At 47.1% G+C, this 13,119-nt stretch overlaps 1 protein-coding gene across 9 annotated transcripts in view; it reads right to left on the bottom strand.

The window, feature by feature from the left end:
• The window catches only part of Rph3al (rabphilin 3A like (without C2 domains)), a 150,057-nt gene that overhangs the window by 87,026 nt on the left and 49,912 nt on the right, over nucleotides 1–13,119 (bottom strand). For 5 of the 9 annotated variants that reach the window (XM_021238216.2, XM_004857112.3, XM_021238220.2 and 2 more), the window contains exon 1: nucleotides 10,466–10,650. The exons of the other annotated variants lie outside the window; for them this stretch is intronic. The gene's annotated coding sequence lies outside the window, so the exon portion shown is untranslated. Of the gene's footprint in view, nucleotides 1–10,465; nucleotides 10,651–13,119 lie in introns of those variants that run through there. 9 annotated transcript variants of the gene reach the window in all.

Below are 13,119 nucleotides of genomic sequence, written 5' to 3'. Positions count from 1 at the left end.
TTTATTTATGAGACAGGGTCTTGCTAAGTCACCCAGTTACCCAGCCTGGTCTTGAACTTGTCATCCTCCTGGTTCAGCCTCCTAGAGTCTTGCAATTACAAGCATGTGCCACCAGGTCTGGTTTATAAAAATTTTTCAGGGATCCAAAACTATATACGCTTTGAAATTGATATTTAACATATTAAAAATTAAAAGCAAGAAATTAAAAAAACTTTTGTTAATTCATTAAATATAATAAACCCAATAAGTATTCACATAATTTATATATTTTATGAAAAAAAACTTTTCAAAAACAATTCATGCAAAGAATGGCACTGTTTTGCATTTTTACAACTCTATTTCATTTTTAGCTTAAGAAAAAACAATTGGATATTCCTATCTGATTTTTCATTCAATCTTTTGTGTGATATGTTGTTTTGTCAAAGTCCACAGAGGACATTCAGACTCTCAGATATGTAAGAAAGTTGGAAAGGGGAGGAATACTGTAATAGCTTTCCTAGATAATTGTAGGTATTTTTCTTTGATATTGCACCCAAACTCAATAGATGGCAGTTTCTTAAAGATTAGTTTCAATGTGGCATCTGAAACCAGATCCATGAACTTTTCATTTTCTGTACACTTGTGAGAGAATATAGCTGGGTGTTTTATAACAATGAGACAAATAGTTTTGACTTCAATGGGTTCCTGAAAGGCAAAGAGGAGCCCCCAGAGATCCTTGGACCATGATTAGAGAACTGCTCTTCCAGACCAATGTTGGCCACTGCCATGGTGACCAGCAGGGGGCAGCATGCAGACTGCAGCTAACTGACCCACTAGCGTCCAAGGGAATGGTGACCTTAACGAGGCTGACTTCTATCCCACAGGCACACCAGGCACCTGCTTTTCCAGGCTGGACCTGCCATTTCACAGTAGGAAAGAGACCCATGCAACTTCGAGCCCCAAAGAGCCAGGTGTGGAGACCCTTGGACAGGCCCAGGGCTGGCCACAGTCACCAATGGCTCCCTCTGTCACCTCAGGACCTTCTCCCAAAGAGGCTGACACACTGATGTGGTCCAAATTGACATGTTGATCAAACAACTGTAAACCTATGCCCCACCTCTCCACCCTTTGGTACACTGGGGTCTTCTGGTTTTTTTATTTTGTTTTTAAATTCCTGTTATCTTGTGAATATCACAGTCACATTGTTGTGTGGGTGCAAAATGTGTTACTCTGTTCAAAGTAAACATTTTAGATATACTACAATTCTGGCTGCCCTGTTTTGTTGTTGTTGTTGTTGTTGTTGTTGTTGCTGTTTTCCTATCTCTTTTTTTCTCCAATAAATGAACCCTCATCAGAGTAGAGTGGTCTCCTTGATCCTGGGTAAACCAGGTGCCCAGGAAGCTCACAGGCAGTGGAGCTCCTGCCCCAACCTGCAGGTGGTGCCATCGCCTGGGCCACTGTAACAAGGATGAACAGCCTTGAGCCTTCTTGCCCATTTTTCCTTGTGGCTGGACAGAGTAAGGGTAGAGGTAACCCCTCTGCTCTGCTAGGCACCCCACAGAAGCAGGGGCACTACAGGGGTGATCCTGGAAGCAAGCCAGGGATCCTTAGTGCTAACAGGAAGATCCCACTTCTGCAGAAGCTTCTGAGTCAAAAGACCATGGTGCTATGGGGAGAGACAGGAGGAAGAAAAAGAGACCTGACCTTGCTACTGAAACTGTCATCTCAGTGATGGTGGGGATGGGTGGGGTGCCCAGGAGAAGGCAGCCCTGAACACAGGTGGAAAATGCTCCTCACAGCCCCAAAACGGTCACCTCCAAATGCATCTCTAGGGAATTAATCCCCTGTCCCTTTTGGGTTACTTCCTATTGGGAGCACAGTTCTGGGCTCACTGGCAAGGGAACCCTCGAACCAACATTAACTGGTCCTCTGATCCAGTGGGGGACAGGGGTCTATTCCTTTAAAATATTCTTTTAACTTTAACCAAAATATGCATTCAATCTGTGGCCACCCACAGGCTATTCTGTTCTTCCTAAATCTAATCATTATTCTACTGGACAAATGAGAAGAGAGAGAGGTTAAGAGGATGACAAAAGACCACACAGCTAACCATGCAGGTCTACCAGCTTTCAGGCCAGTGCTACTTCCTCTGCTTCACTTCACCTTCTGTCCTAAGCCCGGGCGGGGGGTGGGGTGGGGTGCTTTCTGGCAGTGAGGAAGGTACAAAGAACAAGACCAGTGCTTGTCTAGCTTTTGTACAAACACACTAGAAGTCCAGGGATGAGTCAGTGATCTTCTTGGGGCTTCTCTTTCCCCTTTGGTACCTGAGGGAACTGAGGTGGACAGGCTGGAACAATTGTCCTCTGTAATTCCAGCCCCTAATTCTGACCCGCTGACTTGCATGAGAGAAGCAAGGGAGGCAGGCTGGGGACTGGAGAATGGTCCTGGGCAGGAGGCAGGGGGCTGCCCCAGCCTGGGAGGTGGTGACTGACCCCTGGCCCAACCTAGGCCACAGTGGGTGGAGGAGGGTGGTGTGACTAATGTGTCCTCCACACCCCCCACCCTTTTTACTGCTGGAGATTTGGGGAGAGAAGCCCACAGAGTTAAATTCTACAGAGAGATCAAGGGAGATGAAGAATGTCATCTCCCTGGTCTGGGGCCATGGCACTGGCTTGGCAGCTTCACCTCAGATGGCAAATCTGTGGTCGAGCACAAAGACAGGGGTGGCTCTGAGCAAAAGTCAGAAATGAGAATGCAGGCGAATTCAGGCCCGGGCTCTAGGACTGCTGTGCCCACCCTGGACTGCGTGTGGCTGGCACCTTGGAAAGCACAGCTGTCCTTCTCCCACAGAGCAACCTTGGGACAGATGGGGGAGAGGAAGGGCAATTCAGAGGCACATTTTAGGAAACTGCCAATGGAGCCAGCTTAGATTCTCCAAACCTCTTCAATGTGAGCTGGCTGCCAGCTCCCTGACTTGGCAGTGGATGAGGGCCTCCCCAAACAACCCTTGCCCCTGGCTCCCGGTCCTCCCTTTACCTGGGAGTCCTCTGTCAAGCTGTGTGCTCACCAAACCCAGCTCACATCCTGGGCTCTGCTCCTTGAGGAAGGTTTTGAGCACACGGGTAGGGAGTACAGTCCCTACCCTCTTAAGATGTGTACCCTTAAAACTTCTAAGTAGTAATACTATATGCATTAAATATGTGCTATGCCCTTGTATTAATGGGAGGTATTTAATTTATGAGGAAACAAAACAGGAGCTTTTTGAGAAAAGGTGGGTGAAAGAGCAGGGAGGTGAACCTGTCACTTCAGTGGGGAGGGATGGAACTGGGCTGCAGGGAGACAGAGGCAAGATCTGTAGACAGGGGACTGGCTGGGTAGAGCTCTGGTCACTTCCTCTATAAACCAAGGAGAGGAGAGGTGGCACCCAGGGTCTCTGAGGTCCTCCTAGCTGTGATAGGAAAGAGGCTGGAGAAGCAAGGTACATGCATGTGTGTGTATGTGTTCAATGAACACAGACCAAAGATGCTGCTTGGGCAGACTCATCTCACTGGGACCTAGCTCAGAGGTCATTTTACTGATGTGACATTTCCATCTCCTCTTCCTACTAAGCTGCAGTGGAGGCTACATCCTCCTCTCTCCATCCCCAGAGCCCAGTACAGGGCCTGCTGCAAAGTAGGTGCACAGCACTAAAATGAACTGCATTTCCTCAGAGAGATAGATGGCTTTTCCCAGAGGAGCAGGAATACAGAAAACAAACAAGCAAATGCTGCGAAGAGCAGACAGAGCAGGGACGGGGGCCCCTCTCTAACTTCTGCTGAGACTTGTTGACTCATAGGTAGTTTGTTCCTCAAGATGTCCATCCCCCCACCCTTAGATAGCTGTTGTGTGTGTGTGTGTGGGGGGGTCAGGGGGTAGCTCGGTCTGACAGCTGAGCTGATTCCCTGCCCCTGAAGGGCCAATGCACCCACGGGCCCTATGCTGGGAAGCCAGGCCCTCCTGGTACCCTCTCAACCCCTGCTGGGTGACACAGGGCTATACGCAGCCAGCTTGGCTGACAGGCTGCTCAAGAGGCCTGCAGTGCAGAGACTGGGGGACAGGAACAGGAGAGGCCTGTGGTGATTTTTCAAGAAAAGTCCAAGGGGATAGCGGTGCATAACTCCCAGGCAACCTTGTGGGCCAGATCTGTACAAATAAACACACTCTTAGAAGGAGATCCAGTTCTCTCCCTGAAATCAAAAGCATGTCACCCTGGGGTGTTCATCACTGCAGCCAAATGCTGCAGTCCGGGTGGACTGGCTCCATAGAGTAACAGTCATTTCGCTACCTCACATGACCGGCTCCGTGGGGTACTGTGTTGTAAAGAGAAAAGCACCCTAAACTCTCTCATCACTCTCCACACATGCCTGTGCAGATTTTTTTTTTTTTTTTGGTACTGGGGATCGAACTCAAGACCTTGCACTTGTAAGACAGGCGGTAGAACCACTGAGCTAAATCCCCAGCCCATGCACAGATTCTTAACTCTTTTTTTTTTTTTTTTTTGGTACTGGGGATCGAACTCAGGACCTTGCGCTTGCAAGGCAGGTGCTGGAACCACTGAGCTAAATCCCAGGCCCCACAGACTCTTAACTCTTAATGGAGCACCTTCTAATTTCTCCTAAGTATTTATATATAGATTTTAAATAAAATTGGGTTATTACCTATATAGTTTGCTTTGTTTTCTACTACACTGTATTTTCTTTCCCATATCGTTAAAATTCTTCAAAAATATGATCTTAACTGTAACATTCTTGTGGATATATTTTTACCATTTTCCTGTGTGGAGGCACATAGACTATCTCCAATTTTGCTCTATTTAACACTGAAATGGATATCATGAGAGATAAATCTTTGTGCCCATCTCTGATGACTTCCTTAGGATAAGTTCCCAAAAGGGAAAGGGAAAGCATTTTTTGGAAACACATTTTTGAGTCAGCTTTTCCATAGCAATGTTCACAGCCACTCAAAGCCGTCAGCTGCAGGCCTCCTGCCTGCTCTCTCCAAAGTGCATCTAGAATTGTCCATCATGAAAAAGCTGAAGGAGCAGCTCTGTCCTGTTCACCTAATGGAAATTTTGCATTTTCAAACTCAGAACTCAAAAGCAGAAGAATCTTCCTGTAGATCTCCTCCTATGTGGTTTCAATAATGTATATAGTCCTCTAGTTGCTTACCTCAAAAAAGGGCCTCTTCTGTGCCAACATCTGCATCTACTTAAAAGACTTTACCTCCTTAGCTGAGTTCATGGGCTTAGGTGCCTGGAGTGACCAAGTGGCCTGGGTGGGTCACATAATAGCACACAGCAGATTGTTCTCTCCTAAAAGGGGTGAGGACCTTGCCCCAGGGTCTTGGTGTGGTTGCTATGAGAGCACACTCCAGTGATGTTACAGAGCAACACAAGTAGTCATTACGCCAGCAAAACTGCTGTTTGACCACTGACCTTCCAAACCTACAATAGCTATTACACAGTGTGAAAATATCACCTGCCTGCCAGTCTCTAACTTGTACCAGACTTTGAAACAGGCACTGGAAGGTAAAACAACTTGTCTTTGCAGAAGCACAGCACATACTCCCAGAACCTCTGCCCTGCTACGGGGGCCAAGACGCAGATGAGGTGACCTCCCCAGCACAGGGAGCTCCTTACCACTCACGCCCTTTCCCTGGCGCCATTATTTCCCTACCTTTAGACTCTGGTGTTTTCATTTCCGGGACACTTCACTGGTATAACTGAGTCTCCAGACTCCCTGGACTGTAGCCTGAATGAATGAGCTTCACTGAGCTGCAGGGTCAGAGTAAGTGAGAGCAGGCAGCCATCCCAAGCAACCAAGACCAGCAATGGTGCTTGCCTGGGTTCTGCCTTGATAAAGTCATGAGTGTGACCCCACGAGAGACCCTCACAGAAACACATCCCCAAGCCCAGGACTGAGGTGTGGGTACCCAGGATAGACACCAAAGAAACAATGATACAGGGAGAAAAGTAGGAAAGAAACAGACAAATGGAAGGATGGAAAGAAACCATGTGCTAGGAGGACACACTCACATGCAACCACAAACAGAAGCCACCAGCAAATGTAGGACACTGATTTCTAACAGCTACAGAAAGTGAGAGCTCTGAGCCACTGAATCAAGATTCTGAAATGAAATACATGGCCTGGCCAGGGGTGACAGATGCCCACCAGACCAGGTATGGTAATAAACAGTTGCTATAAATCCCCAAGTTTGGAAACAATTGCTATACAGCATTGTCGTGACCATAAATCACTAATACAATGGTATCTGGCAAATAAAATCCCTACTCTAACCACAGTGTCTAGCCCAGCTCCTTTCCAGAGTTCAATGCTGGAGGCAAACAGGAAGCATAAGAACCCAGCAAAGCCCTCCCCTCCCTTTCCCACCATGGGCCAGAAGAGGAGGGGAAGGGGGAGGTGAGGGAATGGTGCCTCCACAGGTGGCTTTCCAATGCTGGAAAAGAGGCTTCATCCCAAGTGCCAAATATGAGTCAGTGCCCAAGAAGCTGCATGGCAAAGGAGTCACAGCCCAGTGTCTAGCCTCCGTAGGAAAGGAGGCTGCGATCTATTAATCATGTCTGCATTGCTATAGGAGGGAGGGAGGTTGCACATTTGCTACTACTGAGTTTGCCATTCTAAGACATCTAGCTGTGCAAAAGCCAAGGTGACTGAGGAGGAGATGGGATGTAAGGGAGAGAAAACTGGAACAAACATAAAAGAAAACTTGCCACCAGGCTGTGCTTCCCAAGGCCTCAAAGCCACCATGTAAGAGCCCTCAGTTCCACACCCAGGTATTAATATTCCAGGAAACCCTTAGCAACAGGCCCTGACATCTGCTCTGTTACTATGAAACGGGAAACAGGATGATAGAACGGAGATAAGGTGAGTCCAGACATCAACATTTCCCTTACTTGTCAGGCACCTGGGAGGATGAAAGGTCCAGACAGGAAGCCTCCAAGGCCTGTCTGAAATGAAGGGACCACTCACTTGGAAGGGTCTTGGGCTCATTATGCACCAGGCAGAACCTGAGCTGATTTGGAGATGAGACGGGAGCCCCAGGGAAGTCAGGGCCTGACAAACTCCCTAAAACTGCCCTGTCATCATGCATCCTGCCAGATACGCCTCCTCAGGGTACCTGTCTTCTCCTCCTCCCACCTTTGCCCAGACTGTGGCAAAAGCTTTCTAATGGGCCTTCAGACCTCCTGGGGCTCAACTTCACCTTCCCTTCATAGGCAGCCTGAGAAGTTCTCTTTACAGTTTAGACTATATGATTCCTCTGTTCAAAAACCATCAATGGCTCCCCACTGCCATAGGAGAAAACCCAAGCTGTGCTCAAGGCTGTCCAGGATCTGATCCAACCCACCTTTCCAGTCTTACCTGCCACCACATCCCTCCAAAAAACTCAGGATCAGCCACTGGAACCTGGACATGTTGCTGGCACTCAGTCCTGTCCATTGCACCTACTCATCTAGAATGATTTTTCCTCCTACTGACTAGATGGCCAGAACACCTCCTCTGAGAATTCCCTAGCTCCTTCCTATTCAGTCAGCACTTGGACTGGCCCAACCTCCCTCCCCCAATTTCATACCTGTATCCCAGGGGATCTCTGTCTCTGCTGTCCCTATAAAGACCATGGCTCTGGGGATACATCTGTCTCGGGGTCCCTGGGCTAGCATAGTGCCCAGAACACAGTCCAGAGCACTTTCGAGGAACAAATACTAACTTCTGCCACAGCCCAAGGAATAAGGTCCAGTCTGCTCAGTGTAGAATTCAAGGCCTAATAGTGTGACTCCACCTTCTCAACCATCTTCCTGACACACAAGCCCATCCTCTGAATGGGTCTCAGCTGTCCTGCCTCTGGTCCACTCTGCAAAGTGGTTTACACCAACTAAAACTGTGGGATATCTAGAAAGGACTCCCAACTCAGGAGGAATGGTCAACAACAGTACAATGTCAAAAAAACAAACAAACAAATGACCTGGAAAAGGGAGTACATAGCAAGATCAGGTGCAGAAAGTGGAACCAAACAGTCAACATAGGGATGACACAGGGATGGCAAATGCAAAGGAATGTGTCAGAGTAGGATTGGGAATTACGGGTGAATTTATTTCTCTAATCACCTTGAAAGGATGATTTAGCAATTGTTAAACAGATGAGGGTACCCGACCTGTCTTTCCGGCCCACAGATTCCTCCTCTTCAGTGGGCTCTCGAGGCCCTGCAAGACTCCTGCAACCTTTGTTGCCTCTGCCCTTCCAGGAGTGGTCAATTCTGGACATCATGTGACTCATCCCATCACACCTCCCTACTTAGTCACAGGGCTAAGAGCTTCTTATTGTCCTCATCAGGGCACGAAATATCGACTTTTGGTTTCACTGCATCATCTGTTCGATGAACACACACTGGGTACGGATTGCACCAAGGATGTTCCTGTAGCTCCATCTCCTGCTTGGGGGCCAATCATGGGTTGATTTTCTTTGTTCCCCCACAAGTTTCACATGTGCACATGTAGGAGTTCTCATCTAATCCCATGGGCTCTTTTTTTTTAATCTAGAAAAGTAAATCCTCTAGAATGTTTAGTGACCTAAAATACCCATCCTAATGGACTCGAAATCGCTGCCTATCTTTCTGTCTAACTTGAAACCATTTTCTCCTTCCCAGGGCAAAATGCTATGCAAAGCCTCCACCGAAATGAGACGCAAAATATCCTATTTCCCCTCTCCCTTCAAGCTCCTTGCTCTGCCTGTGCATCCCCAGAGGTGCAGCCTGCTTTTGTCACTTATGAAAGGCCTGACACTGTGCAGGTAACACTCCCAAATCAAGGCAATCACAGCTCTGAAGGCAGCAACTCCAGGGTAACCACACTCCCTGGGCAAGAGTCACCCTGCGAAGGCACAGGAAGTGGGGGAGCCTCGCAGGCTGGCTTCTTGCCTCTAAGCAGTGCTCTGGGCCCACTGCCCCGCAGTATCTGTCTCCTAGAGTGGATGCCACTGGTACTACACACAGGGTGAGTTAAAACAGTTCTAAGTCTAAAAGGTCAAAACCGAGCTACCATCACAGTCCAGCTCTATTGAAGGATGAAGGGAAGGATGAGTTCCACACCTCTCTGTTAGTGTCTGCTGTTTGCTGGCACTCCTTGGCTTGCAGCTACCTTCCTCCGATCTCTGTTCTCACCACAAGTCACTCATACCTCTGTGACTGTCTTTCTTCTCTCTCTCTCCTCTTCAAAGGTCACTCATCATGTTGTATTAGAAGCCCACTCTATTCCAGAATATCATCTTAACTAACGATATCTGCAGTGACCCTACTGCCAAACAAGGTCACATTCGGAGGTACTAGAAGTCAGAACTTCAACATAATCTTTTGGGGGGGAACTATTCAACTTATAATGAGGGATCCAGCATGCAGAGCCCCAGCACAGGGCTAGAATTAGAAGTTAGCTCAATAGCTACAACAGTCTGTGTGCACAGATGTGTAAGCTGGTCTAAAATGTCCTCTGGCGTTCCTGACACATGCAGGACCATGATAGGGATATGTCATATATACAAAAAGGGGATTCAGGAAAACAACCTCCTTTGCTCACTGCTTGTCTTGGGAGTTCTTAACAAACAACCTCCTTTGCTCACTGCTTGTCTTGGGAGTTCTTAACAAAGGATCCATGAACTTGGATGAGGAAAACAAAATTGTGTCTTTATTTTCATTAACCTGTAACTGAAATTTTTTAATTCCTTTCATTATAAATGTAGGCAACATATCAATCATATTGTCATGGTCATCGGTAGGATTGTAGATGTTTTTCCATCACAGAAAAGAGTTGCACATATCTTAAAATGTTTATGCCCATTGCTACTTTGAATTGCAATTGTAATTAGACCTACTGCAAGGCTATTGCCTTAATGGATCAACAAAGAAGCACATAGACTACTATATTACAAGCTTCTAAAGAACATCTTGATAATTATACTGTAATATGAGTACAATTAGTTTCCTATGAATACTGTTTGTGTGTTTGAAACCATTATTTCACCAGACTGTCAAAAAGGGGATACATAGCACAAAAAGAAGAGGAGGAGGAGAAGGAGGACAGGGGAGGAGGAGGAAATACAATTAGAACTTAGCTCAACAGTTTCAGGAGTAATATCAAGTCCTCAGTGTAAGCAAGTCTCTGCTCAGAAAATGCCCAAGTCCTCCTAAGGGCTGCCTGGCACCTGGCTTGAAACGTGCAGTGAGGGATGTTAATGCTGTTTGTCTCCTAATACAGAAATAAAACCTGCTCCCATTTGTGTGATTTATGTGGGTCTGGTAAGTCCCAGGCAAACAGAATTTTTCCAAAGGAAATCTTATTTTAGCTCACACCTGGGTGTTGCTTATTGAAGGAGTCTAAGAGAAACCTCTCCATATTAAAGCAGAGAGAAGCCCCTGGAAAATCTGACCACCCCATCCTTACCTGCTAGGTCAAGTCCCAATCCTCAGGTTTGCTGACAGGGTGGTTCTCTGGGTCCCTGGGAGTACCTTCCCTCCCTGTCACCTTCCCCAGACAGCTGCTCCTAGGTAGCTCTTCTCTGGCCCTGCCAGCCACTTTTCTCCATCCTTCTTCCCCCCAGGCGCTGGCCCTGGCCCTGGCCCTGGCTGAGTGTTTGCTTAAAGCCGGCAGCTAAGGCAACCCCAGCTGACCCAGACTACTAACCGTGGGCCAGCTGTCCCCTCTTGTTCGTGGAAACACAAACAGACGTTTCTCTGTTCCAGCTCCAAGGTTAAGCACTCCACTGCCTAGGAACCAGCTGTCTGCTTCTCCACACACTCTCTGTGCCCCTGCTAGAGCCTGAGACCCTGTTTATGTGCCCATCACAAAGCACTATGGTGTAAGTTGCCAAGGACTCGGCAACAGCAGGAGGCCAGTCTCAGAGAGGAGGCCACCCCAAAATAGGGCTTGATACTGAGAAGATAGGCAGGGAGAACAAACAACCAAACAGAACCACTGGCATCTTGGCAGGAGTTTTGAGGCAGTTAAGAGGAGCCCACGATTTAAAAACTCCCTGCACATGTGCACATGCTCAGCCTGACCCTGGACTGCCAAGCCGGGAAAAGAAAAGTGGCTGGCTTTATAGGGGCTGCCTACTACAGGAACAGTACTTGCCACGGACTGACATCACAAGCCCAAGGGTATAACACGACTCTCATCCCCTTCCAGAGAAGAAGAAACCAGCCCTTGAGAGGTGCAGCTACTTGCTCAATGCCACACAGCTGGCACGTGGCAACCAGTTTGGCCTAACTGAGCTGGGCTGGGCCCCTGATTTTTCTTTCACCCTCTCTGCCTCCAGCAACCCCTGCTGCAACTGGTGGTGTCCAGTAAAAGCCATAAAGCAGGGGATATTCTCCAAGCAACTCCCATGCACCCAGCACTTGGGAATGTGCCAGGAGCTCCAAGAAGGCCAGAACAGCCCAGAAGGTGCTACAGAGGAGGTGGGTGGGTGTAGATTCCTAGGAATTAGGGGTGCAGGGCCAGTGTTGCTCTTGTTTTATGTCCACCCCCAACCCACAAAGCAAAGTAGCGCAAAGTCTCTGACAAGTCCTTGGGCCTTTTTCAAAGATGGCCCCAGGCCAGGGATTTAGCTCAGTGGTGCTGCCGCCTGCCTCCCAAGCACAAGGTCCTGAGTTTGATCCCTGGTACCAAAAAAACCACAAAAAAATCCCCTCAAAGATGGCCCCTACTTCCCACTCTTCCCACTGCTGACCCAAGTGCTCACCAGACCTCAGTCATCCTAGGATTCTAAGGATTCCCTGCCTCCAGACTAACCAGCCACCAGAGGGCCCTCCAAAGGCCCTGCTCTGCTCCAGTAGTTTCAAATTAAGCCCAGTGTCCTGACCTGGGGGGCCATAGCCATCCTTAGGCTCCATCTTGCCTTGCTAAATGTGTCTCCAGACAAAAACACTTGGCATCAACCCCCATGCCCAAGCCTATGCTGCCCCCACATTTCCACAGCCTCTGCCCCAGCCGCATGCAATACTCCCTCCCTGACATCTTCATTAACATCATTTTTACCTCTTCGAAGCACCTTCAAATCCTAGTGGTTTATGAACATGTCTGACATCTCTTACTGGACCAAATGCTCCCTGAGAGCAGGACATACCTCCTGGTCAGATGGCACCCAAAACTCAGGGCACAGGAATATAACTGAGAACACAGAACTAAATCCATATATCTGTAGTCAGCTGATTTTCATTAGGGGTGCAAGGCCACTCAATGGGGAAGAACCGTCTTTTCAACCAATGGTCCTGAGACAGCTGGAAGGCCACATGCAAAGAATGAAGTTGGACCCTTACATCACATCATTTATAAAAGTTAACTCAAAATAGTGCGAAGATCTAAACCTAAGAGCTAAAACTATAAAACTCTTAGAAGAAAATATACAGATAGGTTAGTCTTCATGACTTCAGATTGGGCAGTAATTTCTTAGATGCCACCAAAAACATAAGCAACAAAAGAAAAAATAGGATAAATTGGACTTCACCAAAATTAAAATATTTCAAAGGTCAACATCAAGAAGATGAAAAGATAACCATAAAATGGGAGAGAATATTTGCAAACTAATAAGAATCTAGTATCTACAATATATAAGTAACTCTTACAATGCAACAAAAGTGACAAAAAATTTAATTTAAAATGGGCAAAGAATTTGAATAGACATTTCCCCAAAGAAGATACACAAATGCCCCAAATATCACATGCAAAGATACCCAACACCATTACCTGTCAGGGAAATGCAAATCAGAACCAGTATAAGATTATTTCATACCTGCTGTAATCAAACGAATGGACAATAACAAGCGTTGGATATAGGAGACATAGGAGAAACTGGAACCCTTGCCTAGTGGGAATATAAAATGTGGGAAATACTTTGAGAGTTCCTCAAAAAGTTAAATATAGAAGTATCATATGACTCAACAATTCCTTTCCTAAGTATATCCAAAAGAATTGAAAACAGGTGTTCAAACGAAAACTTCTACGGAAATGTTCACAGCAGCACTATTTGCAATAGCCAAAAGGGAGAAACAAATCAAATGCCCATCAACTAATGAATGGATTGACAAAATGTGGTA

The sequence above is a fragment of the Heterocephalus glaber genome, unplaced genomic scaffold (genome assembly GCF_053883595.1).
Source record: "Heterocephalus glaber isolate CG9 unplaced genomic scaffold, H.glaber_assembly_v1.0 deba00001564, whole genome shotgun sequence".
In the NCBI taxonomy this organism is placed as follows: Eukaryota; Metazoa; Chordata; class Mammalia; order Rodentia; family Bathyergidae; genus Heterocephalus; species Heterocephalus glaber.
This window is presented reverse-complemented; position numbering and strand designations above follow the sequence as displayed.